This window comes from Bacillus rossius, chromosome 1 (assembly GCF_032445375.1).
Source record: "Bacillus rossius redtenbacheri isolate Brsri chromosome 1, Brsri_v3, whole genome shotgun sequence".
Lineage (NCBI taxonomy): Eukaryota > Metazoa > Arthropoda > Insecta > Phasmatodea > Bacillidae > Bacillus > Bacillus rossius.
In genome coordinates, this window is record NC_086330.1 from 126,894,133 (window position 1) to 126,906,846 (window position 12,714).

At 36.9% G+C, this 12,714-nt stretch overlaps 1 protein-coding gene across 1 annotated transcript in view; it reads left to right on the top strand.

Moving 5' to 3' along the window:
- The window catches only part of LOC134545119 (uncharacterized), a 485,066-nt gene that overhangs the window by 248,676 nt on the left and 223,676 nt on the right, over window positions 1-12,714 (top strand). The window lies entirely within an intron of this gene.

Below are 12,714 nucleotides of genomic sequence, written 5' to 3' on the forward strand. Positions count from 1 at the left end.
AAATAAAACACGAGTTGTGTCGTAAAACGTATAGGTAGCATTACATATTCAGTTTTATTTAAATAAGTTAATGTATTTGAGTGCTGCGCCTAGCTGACGTCGTTGGATTGCTAGTGGCAAAGAGCGGTGGTGGATGGTTTTGCAAGAGTTTGACCGTATTTTATGACGCTACCTGTGAGAGGGTGTTCGTACCAGAAATCCTAACGGCTAAGGAAACTATCCATTCTCTGTAGTTACGTACGGGTGTGTTACTCGCGCAATATCGTCAAATATAACAACTTTCCGGGACGTTCGGTCATTTCTCGGTTAGCTCTGGTTTCACCAGAACAAAATCTTGTCTGTAGTGATTTAATATTCCTATTACCGTAGTAGTATGGCGTTTGAGAACAAACCAAGTTTGCTGTATACTGGGAGCCTACTTAAAAAAAAGTATTTATAGAGTTATTAAATTATTTACGAAACACAATTTTGTGGATCGTTTGGGAAATTATCATTTAGGACTTAACTGCTCGTTATTGGTGTGACGCACAAGGGTTACATCGGTACACTTTTGACATGTTACTAAGAAACGTTTATTCTACAACTGTACAAAGTTTCTGCTTTGGGATAATTTTCCATGTTTCTTAAGGGGATTGGTGCACCAGCATCGTATTAAAAAAAACAATATATTTGTTAATGATTCAGCTGTTAGAGAAGATTTGAACCATTCTGGTGTAAAATTAATTTTTTGATTTTTTTATTTTAATTAAGTTATTGCTGATTTTCGGGAATTTTTTTAATTCAAGCTTTATTAAAAAACTATAAAGATTTAAGTGGTAAAACTTTCGCAGATAAATTTTCAGACACGGGAAATATGACTGTGACCATTATTTTATCTGTAATCATTATTAATTTAACGTAATTACAATTTGAATTTTAATAACTGAGCTGCTACGAAATTGCGTGATATTCATTTGCGAATTTAATAACATTCGCGTTTTCATTTGTAATTCAAACACCTACATATATGTCGGCTGAATGATTGACTTTATTTTAGTCTTTAGCTTATTGCAGTCGGACCTAAAGTAAAAACGTAGCTGTAGAAATTTGAGCCGCGTGCAAGCTCGGATACGAGGAATTATGGAGCGCGCTGGACAGTAGTGACACCTTGCTACAGTTTTCCAAACTTTTTGCAGCTCGTTCGCACTCTGCCACAGCTGTCTGCTGTTTACGAAGAGGAGACGGGATTTCGCGGGAAACTGATATGAAGGTCAACGTACTCATTTTCAGTAGATAAGAGAACGTGTTTGGTTTAGCTCGGCGTATAATTGAATGGTTATTCTCTGTTATTATTTAGCACAGTGATTTAGCTAGATGTTTTTTGTTGCAACCGTAAGATTTATTCAGGAATAAAATGCAGAAGAAACCTCCACCAAGCAGAGTACACAAAATAACAAAACTATCGAAAGCCATTAGAGCGCTTCGAAAAAAGAATAAAAAAAATAAGAGATTATTTTATTATAGCTTTTTTTACCATATATTTATTTTTCAGAGTTGCGTATGTATAACGCGATGGACACGATGCGACAACAAAAAGATGTGTAAAATTGTAAACATGTTTTTTTTTCAGCAATGCGTGAACCATTCATAAACTATACTCAGCATGTATCCGTATAATTACGTTTGATTTTTTTTATGACAGGCATCAATGTTAACAAGTTTATTAAGCCACAATATACTTTTTTCAGAAAACTAAGTGTAGCAGAAAACACTCAACATAGTCTCACACAAAATCAGTTTACATGAATGCAGTTTTAAGAAGTAAGCAACGTAAATAATAGTTAAACATTATTTAATATCTGCTGGTAACGTTTCCAAAGTATCAGCATCGCCTTCATTCACGAACAATATTCGTGAGCTTATTTATGTATTTTGCTGGCTATTCGTTGGTGACTGTTAGGACTGCAAAATTAGTAAATATTTTTCACCCTATCCTGAGTTAAATCTAAGTGTGCGCGGTTAGATGAGGACCTAGATGTGTCCCAGGCTTACGCCTTTACACTCTACTCATGCGGGGTATTAACCATGCGCGTAAGGGCGCGTTGCCATTGTCCTGTAGGATAGTCTCAACAATCCTCTACGGACTCGAAAAATGTCACCTGCTCATTGGCTACTTGACTTGTGACAACTGTTTGTTGTAATGCCTGTGATTCATCGTTGATTTGGTTGAGGAGTTTTCAGTGATTCAGAGCCTCCCATTTAACTGTGGCCGAATTGAAGAAGCAGTACACATGTTACATGCTTGAATTCATAGCGAATGGAAACCACAAATATTTACTGATGTAGTGGTTGGTAAAAAAAAATATTATTCGTATCGCGTCCATCGCTTCGCGCCATGTTGGCTCCTATATTATATGGATTTACAAAATATAACGATTTATTTACGACACTTAAGATAAGGTGTGTAGGATTTTAAGAATTCACTTGAATTATTATTTAAGAACATATTTCAGGATAACTTGTGAAGACGCTCGTACAGACGGCACCGGTTGTGATGACTAATTGCTAACAGAGCAGGGGCCATCTCGTGTACACGAAGTGACATGTGAAACTTCAACATAACTCGAAAATCAATAAGTGTTACATTGAAATGTGTCCGCTACAAATTTTCAGGAATTATAATTTTGAAATCGAGTAGAAATATTCCTGCAATTAGCATTAGGTATATTTTAATAGACATTGAAAGCGAATCATTAAGTAGCTTCAAAATCCAAATACCAGAATACAGATAGTCTGTAACAATACAGACCTCACCGACTAGATATGGTCCAGATTGTTAATACTAACACATTTGAAAAAACTGACTAGTTATTGAATATGTTGAAATTTTGTAAACCTGTTATTTTAGATGATTGGTGATGTAATAATGTCTCTTGGAAACTACATAAAATTTTAACTGCTTTTATTTCTCCATAAATTCGCAAATCACCATGGCGTCCATTTTACGATCACGATTTAGTTCTTAAAATTTAAATTAGTTTATTTGTTGAGAGCCTGGTACAATGTGTCTGACCACTAAAGTGATCCGAGCCGCGTAGTGTATACTACTGCGAGGTTGCCGATGTAGGCTCGGGTCGGGACGAATTTCGCTGTGAAGAAACAAAGGTTTTTAATACATGGAAAATTATCCCAAAGCCGAAAATTTGTACAGTAGTAGAATTAACATTTCTTAGTAACACTACAAAAGTTTAAGTACTGCCGCAAACCTTGTGCGTCACACCAAAAACGAGCAGTTAAGTCCAAAATGACAATTTTTTGCAACGATCCTCAATAATGGATATTGCAAATGCAGTTTATGGAGTAGACCGTCAGTATGGAACCCAAAATAATCAAGAAACATTGCCCCATCTGAGGATACTGATAAAAAGCACAAAGTTTAAACATGTTTCTATAAAATAGACCTTTTAAATCATTAAAGTTAACGAATTCACTTTCATTAAATTTTAAGGAAATATAAATACATCTTACATAAAATTAAAGAGCCCAACGTGGAAATCGCTTAGAGTAAACGTTGTTGCATATTTATTCATCTTTAAATTGGTATATTTTTTAAGTGTCTCATACAATTAGTCTGACCACTAAAGCGATCCGAGCCGCGTAGTGTATACTACTGCGAGGTTGTCGAAGTAGGCTCGGGTCGGAACGAATTTCGCTATTAAGAAACAAAAATTTTTAATACATGGAAAATTATCCCAAAGCAAAAATTTTGTACAGTAGTAGAATGAACATTTCTTAGTAACACGTCAAAAGTTTACCGATGAAACCTTGTGATCACACCAATAATGAGCAGTTGAGTCCTTAATGATAATTTCTACAATGATCCACAAAAATGTTTCGTAAATTTAATAACTTTAATACTTTTTTAAGCCGGTTCTCATTATGGCACCAAAGTAATATAAAATAATGTCCTACATGGTAACTGTGATAAACACCTCAAAGTTTAAACGTCCTATTATTAAATTGGTAATTTTAATCATAAAAGGTAAGAAATATATTTTTTTTATAGAAATTTGACTACATGTTACATAAATATGTTGAGCGTAGCGTAAAAATCACTTCATAAATATTGTCTGTGTTTTTTTTTTTGTAAGGTTTAAATGTGGAAAATTTGAGTGTCTGGTACAATAGTCTGACCACTGATGTATTTCAAGCTGCGTAGTGTGTGTGCAGCAGTGTTAAAGTCGCTCGTGCTGGGACGTTTTTTGCTCCAGAAAACTAAGGTTTTTAATGTATGGTAATTCCAGACTGAATTTTACTCTGAAAGAATAAAAGTTTTCTAACTGCAAGTGATTTTTGCTGCAAACGTAGATAAAAATCTTCCAGGATGCGATTTGCTTAGGTAAAAATATTAGTATGATCGACTCTTTAATTTCTAAACTATAAATAAATAACAACAATAGAACTTCCCGGAAAGTTGTGATAAACTGACGATATTAAGCGAGTAGCAGACCCGTACGTGACTACAGAGAAAGGCTATTTTCCTTGACCGTTAGGATTTCTGGGACGAACACCCTCTCACAGCTGGGGTCATAAAATACGGTCAAACTCTTGAAAAAACATCCACCACCGCTCTTTGCCACTAGCAATTCAACGAAGTAAGCTAGGCGCAGCACTCCAATGAATTAACTTAGAAAAAAAATACTAAATATGTAATTCTATCAATACATTTTACAACACAACTTATGTTTTATTTATTTTCTGGAAAAAAATAATATTATCATACGAATTATGTTATAAAAGTGACAAAACTCAATAAGCATATTTACGGTGTATCGTTTTCTTCAATTGTTATGTAGTAAACTAATTTCATACAATTAAATATATATATTTTATAATATAGGCTACATTAAATTTTGCACAGTTCTGATGTAAAATAATATACTTAATGTATTATAATAAAAAATAATTATATTTTTTGGTATTAAAATAATTTTTAATAATAAAATTTTTGTAACAAAATACGAACACATATATAAAACCAGAGGTCCTCTAGAATTTTGATTTACAAGTTCCCAGCAGAAATTGTTTATTGTTAATTTTATTGTATCAAAAATCATTCATATAAGAAAAAAGAATATGTATATCTCAATAGATGTAACATGAATACACCCTATCATATGCATGAAATATATTTTAAGTAATCCCTAAATAAGACCAAGTTTATTGAGTGTCGCAGTACGCAGCGTGTTTCAAAGCCCGCCGGCCGTGAAAGATCAGTACGGCCGCAGTACACTGCAACGCTCGGGCAGCTTTAATGAGGCAACTAATTATGCTAGACTCTTTATAAATATACTATCTTAAAGCTAAAAGTATAATTAAAAACATTTTTTTAGACATTTTTTCGCATTGGGCTCTTCAAATCGGTGTAAATCGTATTTTTATCTGGGTGGCAAAGATAAAAAAATATATATGTCGTGAATTAATCGCTTTATATCATATCTTAAATATTAAAAATTTAAATTTTTTCTAACATTAATGGGTGTATTACAGTTTCTAGATTTTGCTAAGTTTACGGACAGTCAAAATTAAAAACTGTATAAATGGGTAGCATTTTAATGGACTGATGCAAGTTGCTGTCACCTAGGACTTTGCAATGCAAATGCAAATTTTCGGTGATAACGCACAAGGTCTACAGCGGTAAACTTTCGGTATGTTATTAAGCACAGTCAACTCTACCACAGTACAAAAATTCAGCTTTGGACAAGGTAACACGAAAGTTTACGCGGGGAAGGGCGGCTACCTGATCCGAGAATGAAGGATAGGGTGAGATGGGAAGCGAAGATAAGAGCTGGTTGGGTGTCCGTGTTGGAGAGAGAGCGAGAGAGAGAGAAAGGCGATATTGTGGAAGACCTTCGAAAGATTCCCGCTAGATGGCAGGCCTCAGAGCTGCAATATTCGACAACCTCCCCTCACGGAAGCTCTATCGTCACTAACTTGCCAAATCTCACCCGCTAGCTTATATACGTGCTGGCTGGCCATACAGTAGTAATAAACAAGCATTTATGAAACACTTAAGCTCATTTCCAACAAATTCTGACGAATGACTGTTTTTTGTCCTGCACCAATCCCCTTAACAGCGAATTCGTCCCGACCCCAAGACGACTTCGGCAACCTCACAGTAGTACACACTACACGGCTCGGATAACTTCAGGGGTCAAACAAATTGTATGAGACCCTTAACAAATATACCCATTTAAAGAAGAATAAATATGCAACAACGTTTATTGAAAGCGATTTTCACGTAGGGCTCTTTTTATTTATGTAAGATGTATTAACTTTTCCGTAAAATTGAATGAAAATGAATTTCTCAACTTTAATGATTTAAATTGTCTATGTTATATAAAGATGTTAAAACTGTGTACTTTTTATTACTATCATCAGATAGGGCAATGTTTCTAGATTATTTTGGGTTCCGTACTGTCAGTCTACTCCATAAACTGCATTTGCAATATCCATTATTGTGGATCGTTGCAAAAAATTGACATTTTGGGCTTAACTGCTCGTTTTTTGTGTGACGCACAAGGTTTGCATCGGTAAACTTTTGATATGTTACTAAGAAACGTTCATTCTACAACTGTACAAAGTTTTTTCTTTGGGATAATTTTCCATGTATTAAAAACCTTTGTTTCTTTACAGCGAAATTCGTCCCGACCCGAGCCTACTTCGACAACATCGCAGTAGTATACACTACGCGGCTCGGATCACTTCAGCGGTCAGACTAAACGTATGAGACCCTTAAAAAATATACCAATTTAAAGATGAATAAATATGCAACAACGTTTACTCTAAGCGATTTCCATGTTGGGCTCTTTAAGTTTATGTAAAATGTATTTATATTTCCTAAAAATTGAATGAAAGTGAATTCGTTAACTTTAATGATTTAAATTGTCTATTTTATAGAAAGATGTTTAAACTTCGTACTTTTTATCACTATACTCAGATAGGGCAATGTTTCTAGATTATTTTGGGTTCCATACTGTCAGTCTACTCCACAAACTGCATTTGCAATATCCATTATTGTGGATCGTTGCAAAAAATTGACATTTTGGGCTTAACTGCTCGTTTTTGGCGTGACGCACAAGGTTTGCATCGGTAAACTTTTGATATGTTACCAAGAAACGTTCATTCTACAACTGTACAAAGTTTCTTCTTTGGGATAATTTTCCATGTATTAAAAACCTTTGTTTCTTTACGGCGAAATTCGTCCCGACCCTAGCCTACTTCGACAACCTCGCAGTAGTATACACTACGCGGCTCGGATTGCTTTAGCGGTCAGGCACATTGTACCTAGCTCTCAACAAATAAACTAATTTAAATTTTAAGAACTTTGCAACTACTTTTATTTAATGTTTTCAAATCGGGCTCTACGTGTTTTTGTAATACGTATTTTCGTTTGTGCCCTTTTTTTCAGAACACCTCTCTTCTAATATTATTGAATAAATATCATATTTAGTCAAACGTAGTGAAAGATTTTTAAATTTAATCATTGAGAATAATGTTTTGAGTAAGTTTTGGTTTGCTATTCTGAAAGTATACTATAGTAATTACGTTATAGTGCCATATTGTTGAGTGGTCAATAAAGTATTATTTAGGACTTAACTTCTCGTTTTCGGTGTTCCGCGCAAGGTTTGCGGAGGTAAACATTTCAAATGTTGCTAGAAAACTTGAATGTTACCACTGTTTTAAATTTCAGTTAGGAGCAAATTTTACAAAGATTAAAAATCTTCGATTTCGTGGGAGTGAGAGTGGCCACAGCGCTTGCGGCTGTGGCTCTGTCGCAGTGCGTAGACGACATTGATAAGCTCGGGAGTCTCTAGTGATCCAATAAATTAAGCTAGACTTTTGAGAGATACGTCCCTGTAAAGCTTAAGAACTATACAACAACTTTTGTTAAAGAAATATTTGCGTAAGACCCTTTATTTGTAAGTGAATTGTCTTTTTATTGCCTTGACTGATGTAAAAAAACTTATTTCATTAATTTAACATTTTTTTTCTTACCTTTAATATTAACTTTTAGAACTTTATTCATTATCAATGTGAGTAGTAGTGCTTTAAGATTATTTTCATATAGCTATCGAGTGTCTACGGTAAAAAGTGCAAACATGGGAAGCATTTTAATGAACTGCTGCAAGTCGCTGTCATCTAGGACTTAACTGCAAATTTTCAGTGACACGCACAAGGTCTACAGCGGTAAACTTTCGGCATGTTATTAAGCATAGTCGACTCTACCACTGTGCAAAAATTCAGCTTTGGACAATTTTTTCACAGGTTGAAACCTTTGTTTCCTGGGCTAATAAGGCGTGTAGTTCGTACACTGTTGGTGAGAGTGGGTACGTTGGCAGTTCGCTGTGCGGGCAACCACGGCCTCCCGCTGCTGTGTTTCGAGATTCTCCGTGCTTCACGGAGCCATTGAAGCCGCTGGGGCGGTCTGCTAGGCCGCGCGTCGGAGCGGAGGGAATCCCCAAAAAAAGGATGCGTCATAGACCAATAGTACTTTCTTGCGGCGCTGCTCTTTTTCACAAAGGCCGCCGAAGACAAAGGCCGGAACACCTGGATGCGCCCGGAAAAATACCCTCCCCCCACCTACATGGTTTTTTCTTTCATTTTCGACTAAACCCAACCCACTCCTCCTTTTTTTCTTATAGAGACAAGCTGTGTGTTAAAACACTGTTGCATCGCCTGTGTTTCGTGATTGGTTGGGTTTCTGACACGTGCATGCCCACTTTCGGCACACGAACCTCAGCCATTCTGCGCGGAAGCAAACGCGTTCTGAATGGCCTGGCCAATTAAGGCAATGGTTTCTCTTGCAAACGGTGGCCAATCTCAAAGCAGATATTACTGACGCAAAAATATCGTATTGTAGCCTTAGAGACAGTAATTTTTTGCGAAATAATCTGTTCGCATACAAGTAATTATATGTAGGGTAGGTGACCCAAATATGAGACCCGGCCTTAATATGAGACCCTTGGTTATCTTGACAAGTAAGAGCTGCTACCTATCAGCCGCTCTTGGAACTAATAGCAGCCTCCATTTCCCGACCACGGATAGAGTGAGACATTTATCTGATGCGCGCGAGATCCAGAATAACAGTTTATACGATTTTCTTCATTTTGAGTTTTCGTGAGTGGCATCTTGCAGCTTTATTATCAACATAGAGGTACGTTTATATTAATTATCCATTCATACTTTCTTATGAGCAGTGAAGTAAGCTTCCATGTGTATAAATAAGGAACTATGGCAGTTTAAAATTTGAGCCTCGTTGATGTGTTTTGTAGCGGCCATGACAAGGTGCCTAATATGAGACCACTTACGTGTCCTAATTTGAGATAGGGTCTCATATTAGGAGTAAGGGTCTCATATTAGGTGATTTAGATTAAAAATAATACTGTTGCTGTAAGAACAGTAACTAATAAGTTTAATTATATATAAAATATCTTAAAATTTTGTGATAGAACATAGTTAGATATTAAGGCCCTGCTGAGAAGGCCAGGGAAAGCCACGTTTCGATCATCTGCTTACCTCCACACTCATCTCATAAAATGCAGCCGTTGGACGTAGGTTTTATGTTACCTCTCAAGACATCTTATGCTCAAGAAGTAGAAGACTGGCTGTGCCGAAACCCAAATCATGTGGTTACAAACTTTACATTGGCTAAACTTTTCAGTGGCTAAACTTTTCAGTGCTGCATACCAAAGAGCAGCAACAATGGAAATATCTGTTAATTCTTTTAATAAAACAGGCCTGTTTCCATTTAACCGAAACATATTTCGTGATTATGAATTTGGTGCTTTCTCTAAATCATTAAATGGCCAAGAAACTAGAGAAGAAAATGGAGCTCAAGAGAATTCAGATACAGCCATTTGTAGAGAAGACCAGAGCCACCCAAGAGAAACTTCGATGCAGACAGATCAGCCATGTTGCAGCAGTGTAGTTAGGCCCTTTATCAGACCTGTGGATATTTCACCACTACCAAATTTTCCTTCAAAAGAAACATCCAGTAGATGTGGCAGTGCTAATGTTATCACATCATCGCCATACAAAACAAGCTTGGATGAAAATGTCGCAAGAAAGAAAAAGGCTGAAGCTCGTAAGAAATTGGTTCTTGGGAAACAGAAAGGAAACGAAGCTATACCTACACAAACCAGATCTCGCAACACGGACAAATTAAGGATTACTACCAAATCATTCATCTCTGTAGATTCTGAGGACTCCAGTGACGAAAATATTTCGCTGCATGACAGTTCAAATGAAAGTGATGGATCTGAAAGTGATGGATGCAGAGTGTTTGTTATGCGGCTGCCTTTTCTCAGAGGACAAACATGGCGAGAAATGGCGGCAGTGCCTCAAGTGCTATGGGTGCGCTCATGAAGATTGCGGAGCTGATCCATGTTTTGTGTGTCCTATGTGTAACAAACAAAAGTGCAAAAAGTGACTAAATGATATCAAATATGGAATTTGTAAGATAATGTAGGGGGTGTCTCATATTAGGAACACATTTTTGTTTTCACAAAATTTCGCATTTTTTTTATTTCTTAGTTTAATTATTTTCTGTATTAATACAAGTGCTCAATCCTGTTTTGAAGTAAAAGTGCATTACATAATATATCATATAAGATAAATAAATCTACCAATATTGGTTTTAATAACATAATATAAATATTTTAAAAAATGGGTCTCATATTCGGTACACTTGCCCTACTTATACTTGTAGCAAGCGAACAGATTTTTTTCGCGAAAAATGACTGTCTCTAAGTATCGTATTACCGAACTGACGGAACTGCTTCCTACACTCCCGAATCATTCATTTCATTTGCGCCCCTTTTCCGAAAATGTACGGTAATATATTTGCAGCACACATAACGCAGGTTTGAGATCATATTGCTACCTTGTTAAATTAAGCTGAAGTCAATAATAACATTTCATAAACTCCTCGCCTTTTACCGTAATCTAACATAAATTAATTACACAATTGATAAATGTATTAGGTGACAATCGTACAGTTTGCTTTCATTCAGTTCGATGGCAGGCTGAACTGAGACAGTTCCGTCTGTTCCGGCTTCTCCGCACGCACCTTGGGACTCTCAATTCTCGATCATCAGTAACCGCGCGACCTGGTCGGGTGAACCTGCGTACAAAGATTCCGTGGGGCAAATGTCATCCGCTGATGAACTGCAAGTGTACCGAAAAGACTGACACATTTGCGTACGCTTGTATCAAGAAACTTCTTTGCATTTTTCTTGTGGTCTCTCCTCAAATTATGAAGACAAAAATGATACTTGTATGAGAGGAGCAATCAAGCTCAATGAAAAAACTATTCCGCTAGAAAATCTTTTGGCCATGTCGCCATACAAGGAAAAAATGTAAGCAAGTCTATCCAATACTAGCCAGAGATGTGTAACATCTAACCTCAGTAACGAGCAAATTAATGTGTTCTCATGTTGCAAATACACTTATAATTCGAAAATCGCACACGAAATTTAACGCAGAATTCTTTAAAATAATGTCAATCGTAATAAATATACGCAAATTGTGTTTTCATATAAATTTCCGGACGCGAATCACACGTAGTTTCCGCACCCGCCGCTAAAATTCACTACCAGAGCAGCTACGTCAACTATTGAATCATTTTATTAGCAGATCGAATTTTAAACTGTATAATGAAACGGTTCCGGTAAAAGCGAAAAAGACTTGAAAAAAAATACTAAACACCTACTTTGGACTTGATTTTCGACAAGGAATTTTATTAAAATGGTGTTCATATTGTTAAAATTCATTAAACAGTTAATACTTAAGTTCCCTTTCACTTTTTGAACTATGGTTTGTGCCATCCGCCACAGATGGTAGCACCGTGGTATTTACACATTTCCGTTCCTGGACTTCCGTCGCATGCACTAAATTACTCCCACCAAATCCAGTATACCGAGAGCTAAGATTTTGCACATCAGTAAAATAGCTTGCAGAACAGGAGGTTTGCTGCTCACGTGTGTGAACTGAATGAAGACCCGGCTCATGTCAGGGAGGCTGACCTGTGCGTGTACGGGGGCCTCGGAGGACCCTTGTTGCGAGGCCCGGAAAAGCATCCGGAACACAAGGCCCACCAAGGAGCCTGCCTTGCCATGCGTGTATTTGTGAGTGAGACGGGATGATGGGTGCGACGTTCGCTGGTGCTTCTAGCGCGGTGTCGCCTTCAAGAATTGGCGCGCGGTGTTCTTGTCGTTCATGGGGCAATCTGATATTTGAGAGGTAACCATAGCACTATGTGGCGGAGAAATGAAAATAAAGGTTTAATGTAAGAGTCGTGAGTGCTTTCGAGAATCTGTACCGAGGTGTTACATACGCGTTTTAGCAATTTTTACTCTTTTAAAAATACCTACAGTTTTAGAACTAAATATGGAAACATAACTACCCATCCGCTCTCAGCGTATTCTTAAATGTTTTTCTAAAACAAACACCACTCTGAAATGTTGAGCGGTTATTAAATCTTGTGGTTTTTTCTTGCTAAGCTCTGCACCCGTGTGTGAATACAGTTCGTGGCGCACCTTGCTGGGACTTTGTCTGACTAAGCGACTAGCCTGCGCGAGGTGGGGCCGATGGAAGTGTGAGGTTAGCCCGGGCCGTGAATCATGCTACGTATGAATACATCCTGACTCATCGGCGTCTGATGTTCACCACAGA